The sequence below is a fragment of the Mirounga angustirostris genome, unplaced genomic scaffold (genome assembly GCF_029215605.1).
Source record: "Mirounga angustirostris isolate CCGP_5_RB_7025 unplaced genomic scaffold, mMirAng1.0.hap1 SCAF_1, whole genome shotgun sequence".
NCBI classification, from domain to species: Eukaryota; Metazoa; Chordata; class Mammalia; order Carnivora; family Phocidae; genus Mirounga; species Mirounga angustirostris.
In genome coordinates, this window is record NW_026991709.1 from 46,226,083 (window position 1) to 46,243,963 (window position 17,881).

General features: G+C 36.1%; 1 protein-coding gene across 5 annotated transcripts in view; it reads right to left on the reverse strand.

Moving 5' to 3' along the window:
• The window catches only part of DCBLD2 (discoidin, CUB and LCCL domain containing 2), an 803,840-nt gene that overhangs the window by 526,178 nt on the left and 259,781 nt on the right, over positions 1-17,881 (reverse strand). For 4 of the 5 annotated variants that reach the window (XM_064587077.1, XM_064586291.1, XM_064587435.1 and 1 more), the window contains one exon: positions 1,652-1,765. The exons of the other annotated variant lie outside the window; for it this stretch is intronic. The gene's annotated coding sequence lies outside the window, so the exon portion shown is untranslated. The remainder of the gene's footprint in view (positions 1-1,651; positions 1,766-17,881) is intronic. 5 annotated transcript variants of the gene reach the window in all.

Genomic DNA, 17,881 nt, shown 5'->3' on the forward strand with positions numbered 1-17,881 from the left:
TCTACAATTATCTTAGAAAACTCTTAATTAAACAACAATGTAAATTACTGGGTTAGCCAGCATCCAAATTGGCTTCCACTGAGCCTGCCTCTAGTATTCACCCCTCATGTAGGTCATAAAAGACATTGTGGCTTCTACCTTACTTTCTCCTGGATCATGCACTTTGGGGAAGTTACCATCTAGCATCAGATTCCCCCTCTACAACAATGGAAAATAAAAAAGAGAGAGCTATAGACTTATTAATGAGACAAGGTACTATTATAAAGATTCTTAATCCTTCTCCAAGATATCCTTCATTTTCATATCTCATAAGGATTCAAAAATTACATGCCCTTTCTCTCCATGTATTCAATCACTGAAGCAATTACCTGAGAAAGCACTCTAACCAAGAAAATTATGTGTGACCTCTCTAGATAGAACAAGTGTTTATAGAAGACAATTGTGAGCAATAAATGGTAATAATCATAGTAAAATCGGAATAAATCATTTTAATGTAATTGAAAATTATAATATGTAATAAGCAAGAATTATGCCATAAAATCGACATTTTGTCAGGGAAAAATATATTAACAAGGAAGCAAAATACTACTTCAGCAAACTCAGGAGTCGGAAAACAGGTAAAAGATATATTTGGAAAATCTAACCATCCTATAGGTCTGGTTTCTGTGAGGATGATGGGCAGAATTAGCCAAACACAGTGAGTGGGGATCATAACATTATTAAGTTTTGATATACTCTGTAGCAATAACTATTACGAATAAGTTATTTAAAATAAGAAAGCAGTCACTAGTCATACTTTCCAAGTCAGAGGGAGAGAAAAATATTTGAAAAAAAAAACATGAGAAGTTACCTGCTTTAGAATTTATAGCAAGGCAGAGATAAATGGCTATCTGGCTCCAAAGCCCATTTATTTCTATACTATTATTTGGCTTTCATCTATGATCCTAACATATCTATACTGAAGACATTTCAAGTTAACACATATACCTTATGTTTTCATCATTTCTAAGGTCAGACAACAAAGCAAATATTGTTAACAACTCACCCTCAGAGCTTCAATTGGCACTGTAAAATATCAGTAATAGCAACAAAAATAAATGAAAAAGAAACAGAAATTACATTTTATGGCAATAGTCATTGACTAAAGGAAAAATGCATTAGATATAAGAAAAGGAGAGAGAGGAGTTGGGGGGGGGGTGTCGCAGAGGGAGAAGGAGAGAAAGAATCTTAGGCAGTCTCCACACCCAGTGCCAAACCTGATGCCAGGCTCAATCTCACCACCCTGAGATCATTACCTGAGCCGAAATCAAGAGTCAGAGGCTTAACCATCTGAGTCACCCAGATGTCCCTAAATATATATATGTGTATGTGTATGTGTATGTGTGTGTGTGTGTGTGTATATATATATGTATGTATTACACCATCCTTATTTATGTTGTTAATAAAGTAACAGCTTTACGTCAGTTCTAAAGAAATAATCCATTTCTTAAAACATCATGTTCAAATGGTATTTCTAGCACTGGTTAGTAAGGACCTCTGCCACAAATGAATCTGGGGATCTGAGGGCCTATTGGGAGAGTAAATTAGGTTTGCAAAGAATTTTAGAAGGAAAAATTTTTTTAATTAAAATTTTATTTTTTGAAAAATTTACCTCTCTTTCAGGAGACTGGTGCCTCTTTGGAGATGTTTCTAAATATTCTGAGACAGAAGAATCCATTTTCTTCAGACAGTGAAATATTGGTCCTTTTTCTAACGGTGCCAAGTGCTGGTTTCATGAAAGAGATAGGACTTGAATTAGGAGTTTTGAACCAAGAAGAAGCACCATCGCTTAATATTACAACTGAAGCTATAAGTACAAGAGGCCCTGAATTATTTCTGTCCTGCATTGTGTGTGTATATCATCTTGAAGTTTCTGAGAGAAAAGTCTCTTGTGGAGATTTGTACTTTCCCATTCCCAAAAATTTAGAACATTTTTTTAAATGGCAAGTTTTGAACACAAATACCTAAAGATTGAAATAGCTAGAGGTACTGGATAACAGGAAAAGATGAAAGACCTAATTCAAATGGTTGGGCCAAATAATGACTAAGAGAAACAATAACCATCAGCAAATATTTGAGGGAAATATGGAGCAAGAAGGGGAGAGGAATTTCTTTAAGTTATAAAAGCGGTATAACTAAGACAAACAGAATTAAATTGAGCAAAAAAAAAAAAATGTAGGCAGAGCATGAGGAGGAAAATGACCACGTAATGGGATCTGTCAGTCTGTGGAACAGTCATTCACAGGAAGTGGTGGAAACCCCATCACTTGAATCATTTTTAGCTAAGTGGTAAAAATGCTCTATTAAAGAAGACTATTGAATCCTGGAAGAAGAGGGACTTGATGAGCAATGTGCCTTTTTCATCTTTAATTTCTATAGTTTTGGGAAAGAAAGAAAGAATAGGAAGACTAAGTAAGAGAGCAACCTGATGGAATAACTTGAAAAAAAATTTTTTTTTTAATCTAGAAACCACAGAATAGCAGTGATGAGCAAAATGAACAAATGAGAGAGAAATCCCACTAAAACACACCAATTTGGGGGCTCCTGGGTGGCTCAGTCAGTTAAGTGTCTGCCTTCAGCTCAGCTCATGATCACCGGATTCTGGGATGAAGCTGTGTCAGGCTCCCTGCTCAGCAGGGCGTCTGCCTTTCTCCCTCTCTCTACCCCTCCCCCCACTCATGTTCGCTCTCTCTCTCTCAAATAAATAAATAAAATCTTTTAAAAAACACACCAATTTCAATAATTATGGAAAAATTTAAAGCAAGGCTAAAGAGGAAATGACTTCAAAGAGAGGTTGGGTATTTATTTAAGGACTTTTGTTTTCTATCCACAATAAAATATTAAACTCATCTCAACATTCCCCTGAAGTAATTTAAGGACCATCATGATCATCTCTGTGTTAGACTAACACAGTTGTGTTCCTCTAGGACCCCAGAAAACTGGGATACCTCAGAATGATCTGGACAATCCAATCAATCATCTAAGGTGGCTAGACCCCTGAAATAAAGGTTAGGCAAAGAGCTACACTCATCATAATTAAATAAGTATAGTGAAATAATTAAATATATAAGTTCTATAAACACATTGACCATTGACTACAGGTAAAATACAATCAATATCAGATAACATCAGAAATACAGAGGTGCATAAAACTTGGCCATTTTTGTCCTTGAGTTTTGAGTCTATTGAGACAGATAGATTGGGAAGCTTCATAGATCTTTGGGTAACTAAGCATTTAGGTTCCTTGTTAGACAAAGATGCTTTTCTTACTACTGTTCAAAATCTCAGGGACTCAGCCTGCTTTTCACTTCTCTTAGTAGCTATTTCTTCCCACTCTACTCACTCTCTACAAACCATTTCTTTTTTTTTTTTAATTAAAGTATAGTAGACATATAATGTTATATTAGTTTCAGGTGTACAACATAGTGACTCAAACAACTATACACATTACTCAGTGCTCACTATGATAAGTATAGTTGCCATCTGTCACCATACTATGTCATCACAATATTATTCACTGTATTTTCTATGCTGTATTTTTAATCTCCATGACTTATTTTATAACCAGAAGTTTGTACCTCTTAATTCCCTACATCTATTTCATCCATACCACCATCTTCTTCCCCTCTGTCAAGTACCCATTTGTTCTCTGTATATATGAGTCTGTTTCTGTTAGGTTTTTTGTTGCTGTTGTTAGATTCCACATATAAGTGAAATCATATGGTATTTGTCTTTCTATCGGACTTATTTTGCTTAACATAATACCCTCTAAGTCCACCCATTTTGTCACAAATGGCAAGATCTCATTCTTTTTTTATGGCTGTGGTAATATTCCATTGTGTTGTTAATATTCCATTGTATTGATTCCATATCACATCTTCTTTATTAAATAAAGACATCTATCTAAAGATTTCTATGGATGGACACTTGGGTTGCTTCTATATCTTGGGTAAACAATGCTTCAATAAACATAGGGGTGCATATATATTTTGAAATTAATATTTTTATTTTATTTGAGTAAAACACTCAGTAGTGGAATTACTGGATCATGTGGTATTTCCATTTTTAATTTTTTGAGGAATCTCCACACTGTTTTCCGCAGTGGTTACACCAGTTTACATCCCTACCAACAGTACATGAGGGTTCCCTTTTTTCCACATCCTCACCAACACTTGTTATTTCTTAACTTTTTGATACTAGCCATTCTATTGTAAGGTGTTATCTCATTGTAATTTTGATTTGCATTTCCCTAATGATTAGTGATACCATCTTTTCATATATCTGTTGGCCATTTGTATGTCTTCTTTGGAAAAATGTCTACTAAGGTCCGCTGTCCATTCTTTAACTCAATTATTCTTTTTTTGGTGTTAGGTTGTATAAATTCTTATATATATATATATATATATATATATATTTTATTTATTTGAGGGAGTGAGTGAGTGAGAGAGAGAGCACAAGCAGGGGAAGTGGCAGCCAGAGAGAGAGGGAGAAGCAGACTTCCAGCTGAGCAGAGAGCCCAATGTGGGGCTAGATCCCAGGACCCCAGGATCATGACCCAAGACAAGCACAGATGCTTAACTGACTGAGCCACCCAGGCACCCCTAAATTCTCTATATATTTTGGATATTAACCCCTTATCATATATATCATTTGCAAATATCTTCTCACATTCAGTAGTGGGTTGCCTTTTTGTTTTGCTGATGGTTCCCTTTGCTAGGTAAAAGCCTCTTATTTTGGTGTAGTCCCAATAGTTTATTTTTTGTTTCCCTTGTCTTAGGAGACATATCCATAAATATGTTCCTAAAGCCAATGTCAAGAGACTACCATCTATGTTTTCTTTTAGGTATTTTATGATTTCAAGTCTCATATTTAGGTCTTTAATCCATTTTGAGTTTATTCTGTGCACTGTGTAAGATAGTGGTCCAGTTTCATCCTTTTGCATGTAGCTGTCCAATTTTCCCAATACCACTTATTGAAGATACTGTCTTTTCTCTAGTGTACGTTCTTACCTTCTTTGTTGTAAATAAATTGACCATATATGCTTAGGTCTATTTCTGGGCTCTCGATTCCATTGATTTATGTGTTTGTTTTGTGTCAGTACCACACTGTTTTCCTTACTACAGCTTCATAGTATACCTTGAAATCTGGGATTGTGACACCTCCAACTTTGTTCTTTCTTCATTGTTTTGGCTATTCGGGGTCTTTGTGGTTCCATACAAATTTTAGGATTATTTATTCTAGGTTATGGTATTATTGATGGATTATTATTCTAGGTGTGGTATTTTGATAGTGGTTGTATTAAATCTGTAGATTGCTTTGGGTAGTGTGGACCTTTTAATAACATTAATTTTTCCAATTGATGAGCATGGTATATCTTTCCATTTGTCTGTGTCATCTTCAATCTCTTTCATCTATGCCTTATATTTTTCGGAGTACAGACTTTTCACCTTCTTGGTTACATTTACTCTACTGAATTCATTTACTCTGAAAGGTTTTTGGTGGAGTCTTTAGGGTTCTCTATAAATGGCATCATGTCATCTGCAAATAGGGACCACTTTACTTCTTTCTTACCAACTTGGATGCCTTTTATTTCTTTTTCTCATCTGATTGCTGCAGCTAGGATTTCCAGTACTATGTTGAGTAAAAGTGGTGAGAGTGAACAACCTTGTCTTGTTCCTGATTTTAGAGAAAAGCCTTCAGTTTTTCACCAGTATTATGTTAGTTGTGGGGTTTTTATATATGGCTATTATTATGTTGAAGGATGTTACCTCTAAATCCACTTTTTTGAGATTTTTATCATGAATGGATGTTGAATATTGGCAAATGCCTTTTCTGCATCTTTTGAGATGATCATATGATTTTTATTCTTCCTCTTATTAATGTGATGTATCACATTGGTTGACTTACAAATACTCAACCATCCTTGCATCCTGGAATTAAATACCACTTGACTGTGGTGAATGATCCTTTTAATGTATTGTTGAATTTGGTTTGCTAATATTTTGTTGAGGACTTTTGCATCTGTTCCTCAGAATACTGGCCTATAGTTTGCTTTTTTGGAGTGTCTTTAGTACCAGAGTAATGCTGTCCTCATAGAATAAATTGGTAGGGTTTTTCCTCTTCTATTTTTGGAATAGGTTGAGAAGAATAGGTATTAACTCATTTAAATGTTTGGTAGAACTCACCTGTGATGCCATCTGGTTCTGATTTTTGTTTGTTGGGAGTTTTTTGATTACTGATTCAATTTTGTTACTAGTAATAATCTGTTCAAATTTTCTATTTTCTTCTAATTTAGTCTTGGAAGATTGTGTGTTTCTAGGAATTTACCCATTTCTTCTAGGTTGCCTAATTTGTTAGCATGTACTTTTTCATAGTGTTCTCATATAATTCTTTTTATTTCTGTGGTATCAGTTGTTACTTCTCTTTCATTTCTGATTTATTTGGGTTTTCTGTCTTTTTTCTTTATCAGTCTGGCTAAAGGTTTATTAATTTTGTTTATCTTTTCAAAGAACCAGCTCCTGGTTTATTAATCTCTCTCTTTTTTTTTTGGTCTCTATTTCAATTATTTCTACTCTAGTTTTTAATATTTCCTTCCTTCTACTAACTTTGCATTTTGTTTCTTTTTCTTTTTCTAGTTCCTTTAGGTCTTAGATGGTTTGAGTTTTTCTTATTTCTTGAGGTAGTTCTGTATTGCTATAACCTTTCCTCTTAGAACTTCTTTTCCTGCATCTCAAAGATTTTGGACTACTGTGTTTTCATTTTCATTTGTCTCCATGTATTTTTTTTTTTAATTTTCTCTTTGATTTCTTTGTTGATCCACTGGTTGTTTGGTAATGTGCTGTTTGGCCTCTATGTGTTTGTATTTTTCCAGTTTTTTTTTTTTTTATAATTGAAATCTAGTTTTATACTGTTATGGTTGGAAAAAATGTTTGATAGGATTTTCAATTTTCTTAAGTTTATTGAGACTTATTTTGTGGCTTAACTTGTCTATCCTGAAGAATGTTCCGTGTGCACTTAAAAAGAATATGTATTCTGCTAGTTTGGGATGGAATGTTCTGTATATAATTTTTAAGTTAATCTGACCTAATATGTTGTTCAAAGCTACTGTTTTCTTTTTTTTTAAATTCAATTTTCTTATTTTCTGTCTGGATGATCCATCCATTCATGTAAGTAAGGTATTAAAATCCCCTACTATTATGGTATGACTGTCAATATATCCCTGTTAATATTTGCTTTATATATTCAGGTGCTCCTATTTGGGGTTCATAGTTATTTGCAGTTGTTATATCCTCTTTTTAGAAATATCCCTTGATTATTATGTAGTGTCCTTCTCTGTCTATTGCTATAGACTTTGTTTTAAAGTCTATTTTGTCTAAGTATTGCTACCCCAGTTTCTTTTTTTTCCTATCCTCTCATATTCAGTCTGCATGTGTCTCTCAATCTGATGTGAGTCTCTTACAGGCAGCTTATAGATGGGTTGTTTTCTGGTTGTTTTGTAGTTCTCTATACCTCTTTTTCTCCTATTCTCTTCCCTTGTGGTTTGATGGCTTTTTTTAGTTTTATGCTTGGATTCCTTTCTCTTTATTTTTTGTGTATCTAGTATAGGTTTTTGATTTGTGGTTACCATAGGGTTCATATATAACATCTTATGCATATATTATTTTATATGAAGTTGATAGTCACTTAATTTGTACACATTCTAAAAGCATTAAATTTTAACTGCCCCCTCCATGTTTAATGTATATGTCATATTTTACATCCTTTAATTTTTGTGTATCCCTTGACTAATTTTTGTAAATATAATTGATTTTACTACTTTTGTATTTTTAACCTCCATACTGGTTTTATAAGTGATTAATCTACTACCTTTACTAGATATTTACTTTACCAGTGATTTTTTTTTCCTTTCTTAATTTTACTTCTAGTTATAACCTTTTCTTTCCATTAAAGAACACCCTCTAACATTTTTGTAAGGCTGATTTAGTGGTGATTTGTTTGTTTGTCTGGGACACTCTATCTCTCCTTCAATTCTGAATGATAACCTTGCCAGGTAGACTATTTTTGGTTGTAGTGTTTTTTCCTTTCAGGACTTTGAATATATCATGCCACTCCCTTCTGGCCTACAAGGTTTATGCTGAAAATCAGCTGATAGCCTTCTGGGTTTTCCCCTTGTATGTAACTGTTTTCTTTTCTAGTGCTGCTTTTAAGATTCTCTCTTAATCTTTGGTTTTTGCCATTTAATTATCACGTGTCTTGGTGTGGACCTGCTTGGGTTCATTTTGTTTGGGGCTCTCTGATTCTGGACCTGAATGTCTGTTTTCTTCTTCAAATTAGGGAAGTTTGCAGCCATTAGTATTTCTTCAAATAAGTTTTATGCCTCTTTTCTCTCTCCTTCTGGAATCCCTATAATGTGAGTGTTATTACACTGGATGGTGTCCCAGAGGTTGCTTAACTTATTATTTTTTATTATTCTTTTTTTCCTTTTTGCTGTTCAGCTTGGTTCCTTCTCATTATCCAGTCTTCCAGATCACTCATCCACTCTTCTGCCACTTCTAATCTTCTGTTGATTCCATCTAGTGTATTTTTGTCTTCACTTACTGTATTCTTCAGCTCTGATTATTCTTTGATTCTATCTCTGTTGAATTCTGAGTTGATCTGGTCTTCTATCAAGTCTGGTGAGTATCTTCATGACCATTACTTTGAACTCTTTATCAGTCATATTACTTGTCTCTGTTTTGTTTAGTTCTTTGTCTGTTTTTATCTTATTTTTCATTTGGGACATAGTCCTCTGTCTCCTCATTTTCTCTAACCCTCTGTATTTATTTCTATGTTTTAAGTAGGTAAGTTACATCTTCTGGTCCTGAAAGTAGTGGCTTTGTGTAGAAGAGGTCCTGTGGTGCTCTATAGTGCACTTCCACACATTCAGTCATTAAAACCAGGCACTCCAGGGGTTTCCTTTATGTGGACCACATGCACCCTCCTATTGTGGCTGAGTTGCAATTGCTGTGAACATGGTGGGAGAAGGGGGGCTGGACCTCAACCCAGGTGGCTGCAATGACCCACTGCACTTATTGTGGGTACACTGGGCAGGGTTTGCTTCCCACACTTTTGAGAAACACAGCTGAAGCTTCTGAGGGTTCACTAGTAGGAATAATTGGCCCTCAGTCTAGCTGTCTGCAATTAGCTGCCGTGACAGCTATGGGGGTACCAAAAGGCAAGGTTTATGGTGAGGCAGGAGCTACTTTTGAGGGATGCCTGAAGAGATAGGCAGGTTGCATGGGGTGGGTTTGCAGGGGAACACTGGGGCAAGGCACAGAGTGCTAACAAGGTAGATGGAGAGTGTTAGACTTGGCTCCTGCAAACCTCTAGCTACCCAGGCTTGGGGAGGCCAAGAAAAATGGCACCCACCAGCACTTTTGTTCCTGGGGAAATCTCCTGCAGATTGCTGTCTCTCTGGCAAACATCCTAATATTAGTCAAGAAATTTTCTTCACATATACCCCAGGAGTCTTTCAACTACTGCTTCCGTGCTGTGTGTCAGGTTGAGTCATTTAGTGTACTGGCCCTTTATGGGCAAAGACTTGGTTTCCTATAGACCTCTGGCTCTCCTGATATTAACCCCTAGTGATTTTCATAGCCAGATGTTATAGGGACTTGTATTCCCATGCAGGTCTCCAAGGCCAGGAGAGCTTGGTATGTAATCTCATTCCCTTACTCCTCCATGCTTGTGATTTCCCTCCCACTTGTGGTTAGTTGCAACAGGGATTTGGTTCCTGACCTCATCTCCACCCCTATACCCTTTTCTATGTGGCCTTCTCTCTATGACTAGCTATGGAAGATGTGTTATGCCAGTCCCCAAGTCATTTTCAGAGTTTGTTGCATAGTTGTTACTTCAGTACATCTCTGGGACAAGGTGAGCTCAGGATCCTCCTACTCCACCATCATCCCTGATCTCTTCCAGGTTCCCCATTTCTTAGTGTCGTAAAGGGAAGAAGACAATCCCTTTTCATTTTTCAGATTGAATTAGCACTGGGGTATCAACAGGAACCCAAAATAACAACTAATATTTATTGTGCACTTATTCTGTGCCAGGCACTATGCTGAATCCTTAAGATGCATTGTTTCTTTGATCCATGTCAAAATCCCATGAGTTGAGTAATTTTCCATATTATATAGATTATCAAATTAAGGCTAAGTGATGCTTATAATCTATCCAAGGTGAAACAGGAAGAAAGCAATGGAGCTATAATTGAGCACATGTTGCTAGGGACTGAATTTTGTCCCCTAAAATCCATATATTGAGGCCCTAATTCCTAATGTGACTGTATTTAGAGATAGGGCCTTACAGACATAATTAAGGTTAAATGAAGTCATAAGGGAAGGCCCTAATCTGTTAGGATTTGCATTCTTATAAGAGACATAAGTCTCTCTCTCACTACAGAGAGGGAATGCCATGTAAGGAAACAATGAGAAGGGACCATCTACAAGCTAAGATGAGAGGCCTAACCAGAAACCAATCCTGAGAGCATCCTGATCTTGGACTTTCAGCTTAAAGGGCCATAGGAAAATAAATTTATGGTTTAAGCCACCCAGCTTGTGGTATTTTGTATAGCAGCCTGAACAGAATGATACACATATTATCTCATTCCACAGACTTTTCTTTAAACCCCTCCTCTATTCTATGAATTCTTATTCACTAAGTCTCTGCAGACATGTTATTGTTTAGGAAAGCAAAAGTCAAAGCACAAAAATATTAATTTAAATATTCGTTTCCACTCAAAATATCTTTTTCTGTTTAGCAATTGCATTAATAATCCTTTTCCCTTTCTATGAAAGTCTAACAGTTTATGGATGATTATCCAATTTTATAAATATAAAAAAGTGTGCTGGAGAATCACAGACAAAACTATTGAAAAATAATGACCTGGAAGAAGGAAACAATGGCAAAGATGATGTCAGAATAAACAAAATTAAAATAGAATGTTTTTGAATAACAAATCGTAAAAGACCATTGGAAAAAATTGATGAAGCTTCCATATGTCTTTGTAAAAACAACCCTTTATGTTCTATAAAATGTCAATTGTAAAATGAAGGATGTTATAACATTATAACAAATGTTTTTGTCTGATTTCCCCACAAAAAAAGAGAATTTGATTTACACTTTATTTTTTCCTAATATTACTAGCACATAGTTGAAGTATGTTTGATATAATAACCTAATTATAGTACTTGGTTTAATAAATATACTTCTATAATTTTTTTTTCTAGCTTTCAGTATAAAGTTCAACAAACCTTTTGTTCACTGTGAAATGTGAAATTCTGTTCCCTATAGAAGTAAATTCACTTTAAGTAGCCTTTTGGGAGAACCAAGTTATAAATTTTATAAAATTCAAATAATAAAAGTTATTTCACTTATAGTTTTCCATTTACTTCTTAGAGAATAAGTAGAAGCCTCTGGCATATTGCCTATATTTTTATTTCTAAGAAGCAGAGTTAACAATCAATCCTCATCTCTCCTTTTCTGGTTTCTGTCACTACAACAGTGATAACAGCCAACAAAGGATATTGTTTTGTGTTTAAGCCCTAAGTTGAATTAAATTTCTATAACTATTTTGGTTGACTTCTTTGATGAAAATCCAGGCTGTAAAGAGAATATGCTCTGTGTTCTCCAGTAGGACAGTAGTTCAGGCTAAAGATGAGTCCAACAGACACAGAAGAAACAGCTCTAAGAACAAAGAACGCTATTTGGGAGTAGATAACCATCATTATTAGAAAGCATCCATTATACGTACATTTATGGAACAAATATATATTCATGATGACAAATAGGAGAGTAAGAGTTAATGTCCTGGGAAAATGCTGCTTTGGCCAGTTTCCTAATTCAATTTGGTATCATGACTTCTTGAAATATCTCTAAGACTCCTCAAGTGCACCTTCCCTGAGAAAGTGTTCCCTTTCAACCAGCAGTCTGAAACAAGACATCTAACAGCCTGATATATCCTTTCCATTTTTGAAAGCTTTAATTCTGTCCATACTCAGCAATTTATAACTATTTCTAAAAAATTCAAGTATTTCCCCTGTATTTTATCCTGACACTATGTTGAAAGGATGATTTAAACATTATGATTTATGTGTCATTTAAAGTAAAGGCAGTCAGTTTTTTTTTTTTCTCAGAGAGGTGTGATTTGGCTGCCATCTGGCTAAAATAATGAGTTATTTCCTGTTTAGTGACAAGGCAAAATGAAAAAAGAAGTGACAAGGACCAGAGAATCAACTCTGAACAACAGGTTTGGGGAACCCTTTGTGTCTTAGTGCAGTAACAGAGAAGTAAGCATGAGTTTTGATGTCAAACAGACCTGAGTTCTGGTTCTAAATCTTCTTAGCAGTGTATAAATTTGACCAAGTATGTAACGACTCTGAGCTTCAGCTTCATCATTGGTAAAATGAAAACAGTAATAGGTTTGTTGTAAGATTGAATGTGGTAATATACACATAGTGGTAAGCAGAGAATTACATGTGGCAGGCAAGTCAATAAAATTATAGATTATTATTTTCATCAAAATATTAAGTAAAAGTTATTTTTATTTTTATTTTTTATTTTATTTTTATTTTTATTTTTTTTTTTTTTGAGAGAGAGAGTAAGTGGAGAGAGGGGCAGAGAGAGAGGGAGAGAGAGAATTTTAACCAGGATCCACGCTCAGTGTGGAGCACAATGCAGGGCTTGATCATGACCTGAGCCAAAATCAAGAGTCAGAGGCTTAACCAACTGAGCCACTCAGGTGCCCCAGTAAAAGTTATTTTTAAAATAACTCATATCTTATCAAGGAGCACATACATACATCTTATCAAAGCCTCTAACATATTCACCACTTAATTATTTGTTCCATTAATATGAGTCATCAATATAGGAGACTAATGTGATATACTACAGAATATCGAAATGGTTGAGGTCTCTTGGAGCTATATTTTAAGAGAGAGTTGGAAAGTTAACATAGCTTGAATCTAGACCAAACATATTTCACATTTCTTATTCCATGTGAATGCAAACCGGTCTTAATATGCTTTTTGGACAATGATGGAAAAATAACACATTTACCATATCAATGGCTACAAACTGTATACCTGAGTCTATGTTAATCTGCTCTAGCACACCTGCATAGCAGCTGCAATTAGGGATACAATTTTATTGAGTTTGCAGTAGTGTTTGATATAATATATATATCAGTTGCAGTTACTATCCAACAGGATCTAAAATGTTCATGAGGGCAAAACTGGTAAATTAAATGATAGTAACAACCATCTCTGCCTCTTTTAGGTCTTAATGTCTGTTATTCCTTCTGGAATCCAATGTTGTTTTATTTACTATCTTGACTAGGGGTGGGGTAGGCAGTTTCAATGACTTCCACTTAACCTTCCTTACTATCATAGCATTTATTCCACAGGCCAAGGAACAAGTGTGGGAGTTGTACCAATTACAAATTACATGTTTGGAGGTACGGCAACCCATGTGAGCCACCCCTAGGCCATTGCTCCACTTATTACCTTATAATCCCCACTCTAATACAGGGGGTCCATGGTGATGTTTCAGATTCCTGGGTATCAATGTCAATTCAGACCCTATATCCAAGAGCCCTTAAAATGTCTGGATATTCTTTTTTCCTCAGTGTATGGTTAACTGAGTAAAACTTTGGGGAAAGAATCGAGGGAATTTTTATCATATACATTTACCATGGAGTTATAGAGTCCGTCCTTCTGCAGACTCACCATCTCCTTTAGTCAGTAGGTTAAAGGGCCTGAGACTTGTCTCAGGTCTGGAAACTGGGCAAGGGATTGCCATATTGTCCACACAGGACTATGCCCTTAGCCTCCTAATCATAGATTTTTTCATTTCTTTCGGTTGCATAAATTAAGCAATATCATTGTTGGTTGCTCATTTATCTTTCCCCTAGTAATATTGTGCCTTGTTAGTCATTCCATAGCTCTGAAGGTCAGACCCTGCGTTGCCACTCCAGTCTTGCATTTCATCACAGTAATTATGCACAGCTTGTTTCTGATGATTATGTACCCAACCTCTATCTTTCCCATTTCCATTTTTTTAAAGATTATTTATTTATTTATTTATTTATTTATTTATTTATTTATTTATTTATTAGAGAGAGCATGAGAGGGGGGAAGGTCAGAGGGAGAAGCAGACTCCCCACCAAGCAGGGAGCCCAATGTGGGACTCAATCCTGGGACTCCAGGATCATGACCTGAGCCAAAGGCAGTCTCTCAACCAACTGAGCCACCCAGGCGCCCTATCTTTCCCATTTCCAGTTCAGTAATAGCATCTCTCCTATCATTCTTTTTTTTTTTTTTAAGATTTTATTTATTTGAGAGAGAGAATGAGAGAGAGCATGAGAGGGGGGAGGGTCAGAGGGAGAAGCAGACTCCCCACCAAGCAGGGAGCCTGATGCAGGACTCGATCCCGGGACTCCAGGATCATGACCTGAGCCGAAGGCAGTCGCTTAACCAACTGAGCCACCCAGGCGCCCCTCTCTCCTATCATTCTTAGCTACAGGGGAAAGACATTGAGCTTCCCAGTGACATGGATGTCCCTCTCACCAATGCAATCCTTGTTGCTTTGGTAAATTGTATGTCTCCATAGCTCTCTTACAAGCCTCCTACTGTCAGCTGGTAGGTTTTCTAGGTGTACATAATGTATCCCCTCTCCCTTCACTTTTCTCTGCCTATTGATTCCTACCTCAGCTGTTAGTCACAGTAGGTCAAAAATTTCCATTTCATTTAGAACAGGCATTTGTTTTTTTCTAAGCTCCCAAGGATCATCCTAGCAGTACATTAACACCTTTTTTTCTGAAATCTTGTCAGGGAGTTAAATTCTATATTACAGAAGAGTGGCAAATAAACTCTCATTTATCTAACTTTATGTTCTGCACCCCTGATCCAGCACCTCAAGAAGAAATCCTATAAAAACTCTCTTGGCCCCTGCTACCCTATGTTAACCAGGTCTTACTGAGTCTTTGGTATATTCTTTTTTCCTCTTTAGCAAACCTAGCACTTCCCTGGCTGGGTTATACTGTAAATTGATCTTAGATACTGGTTTGATGGTCAGGAGAGGAGGTGGAGATAGATCCCGAAAGGGATGTATATTGTCTTACAAAGCAGAAGGGGGAAGCCCTAGCCTTTAGTAGGTATGCTTGGACCACTTCTGTGGACTCAGAGAGATCTAGAGGATCTAGGAATTCAAGATTTACTGACAAATTGACCCAGATGGCCACATCCCTGGCCCAGAATTCCATGTTTTCAGTAGGCTCTTGATCATGGAATATCACATTTGCCACAGTTAAAAAGTCAACTTTCTTTGGAGCTCTGCTACTCTTGTAAAGTTCTTTTCTTCCCTTCCAGCTGCAGGAATTGAGTCTCTTTTTGTGCTACTAAGAATGCCTTTTGGCTTTCAGAGCTCACATTTAACTAATTATTTATTACCCTCAGCATTTGAATGTCTTTCTTAAATGTACCAATAGTACTGAGCAAAGGCTGATTCCATAGTACTTATAATTACGATCCCCACAACCTTTCAAATGCCTAAGATAGTCCCCTAATGGGGGCATTTCCTTTCACTAGCATCCCATTTCAGTTCACCATTTGTGAATGTTTTAACAGTATACCACTACAACATGTTGAGGTCTATGAGTACTCTACTTGCCAACAATGATGGAGTCATTACCAGTTGGCCAGAGGGAGATCCAGTTCACTTTACGGTCTACTTCCTGGAACCACTCCTGACATAATCAACTGTCAGAGGATACATTGCCTGTGAGAGAAACACTGAAATGAAGACTTGTATGCAGGATATTTTTTGGTAAAATGCTCTTGGGAACAACACCTACTGAGGAAGGGAAAGCAGTATTAGGACAGACAGACAAGTTGAACTGCAATGCAGTCCTCTAACAGAGGCCTCAGCCAATCCTCTGGGAAGTTCTGGAGCTGGGAATGGCCCTCCAAAGTAGTCTCAAAAGGAGGCAATGAGGTTGGACTTTGTATCTTCCTCAATAACTAGTTATTGGATGCAGGCTGCCCCAGGGAAGGGAGCAAACTTGGATGAGGTGGCTTCCTCTAGGTAAGGGCAATTTCCAGAGAAAGGCTTAGCTAATAGCTATTAGTAACCAGCACTTCTGTAACCTGGAGTAATGAGTGCTATGGTTCTAGAAGGGTAGTATCTGAATTACATATAATATAATCCACTATATCTGTCACTACTGAATCTACTTTTGGATGAGCTTAGACCTCTATACACCTTTCAGAATCACTCTGGTGGCAAAGAAACTTAGAGCCAAGAGAGTTCTTGGATTTATGATTAAGGAGACACTTTGAGAAAATGGAATCTGCCCAAGAAATGGCTCATCTCAAGTGTCCGAGAGTTTGACATTACTGCTGCTGCTTTCAGTATAATCCACAATTGTTCTAAAGATCCAAGACAATTACTTATTTCTTCCCAAGAAAATCTCTTCCAATTTTACAAGTGAGGAAGGAATGTCATAATATTTAGAATAATAGAATGAGTTGGTATGCTTCTAGTAAAGCCAACCCTACAATTGAATTTATTAAACTGATCCTCCTGTGGATAAATGGCCAGAAGAGCCAAAGCCTTCTCACCATCTTCTGAGTTTGATCTATGAGCCTGCACAATATAACTTTTCAGGACAAGAATTTCTGTTAACCCTTTATAATATGTTATTTTAATGTAACATTTCTTTTCCTTCCTCAGCAGGTGTTGTTCCCAAGAGCACTTTACCAAAAAATATCCTGCATACAAATCATCATCATCCAGTCAGTCAAAATGCTTGTTAAATTCTTTTGTGCCTATGACAAGATCTATAAGATACTGAGCTATTGCAATATCGGTGACTCTCAAAGGTAAAATATGCAATTTCTTTCATCAGCATTTCATGTGTTAAATGTGACTTTTCTGATTTTTCACTATGCATTTTTTAGAGTCAATAAGAAATTTTGTAGTAATCATTGACATATCAACTTCTAGAACTAAAGAATTCACAAGGTTCAGAAGCAAATTCCTTGGTCTAACTTCAACATTTGAATTCAGTTTAACTTAGATCCAAATCCCTGCAGTCTTCAAAGTGAACTAGAGCCCCCAATACCTAGAGTACCATATTTCTAATGATACTTGTATGACACTTCACCTGTGGTGGAAGAAGAAATCAATCATGCATTGCTGTTAATCAGTAAACCATGAGCACTGATCAAAGGATTAAACAGAACACGACATTTTTTAGCTATCAGCAATATTTAAATACTTTCCAGAATGCTAAAATTTGAAGACTTAATCCAAATACAATATAAACCAATTAATGTAAAACATACCTAAAGAAATAAGTATCAGAATGTGAATTCATGTTAAATTGTTTATAAATAATGAACAGCTCAGGGAAGTTGGTTTTACATAGAGTATATTCTTCCCTTGCCATACATTTAGGAAAATGAAAATATATTACAGTTGGAAAGTCATTGAACTGGTTTTTGCCAATGCTTAACACTTTTCTTCTGGATCCCACATTCAAGCAATCACTTGAGACTATGCAGAAGCTTTAACCTTTTCTAGACACAACCCAAGGATAAAACTGCTTGGCTTCTTTCTGTACAGAAGAGGCACTGAAAATTTTTAAGGCTCTAGAACTACATTCCTCATCAATATGCAAACCATACTACAACTTACTAAAATTCTGTGAGGATGATACTATTATTCCCATTTCAGAGATGAAGATTCTGAAACACAGGAACGTTAAATATCTTTTCCCAAGTCACACATTTAGTAATAATAGAAA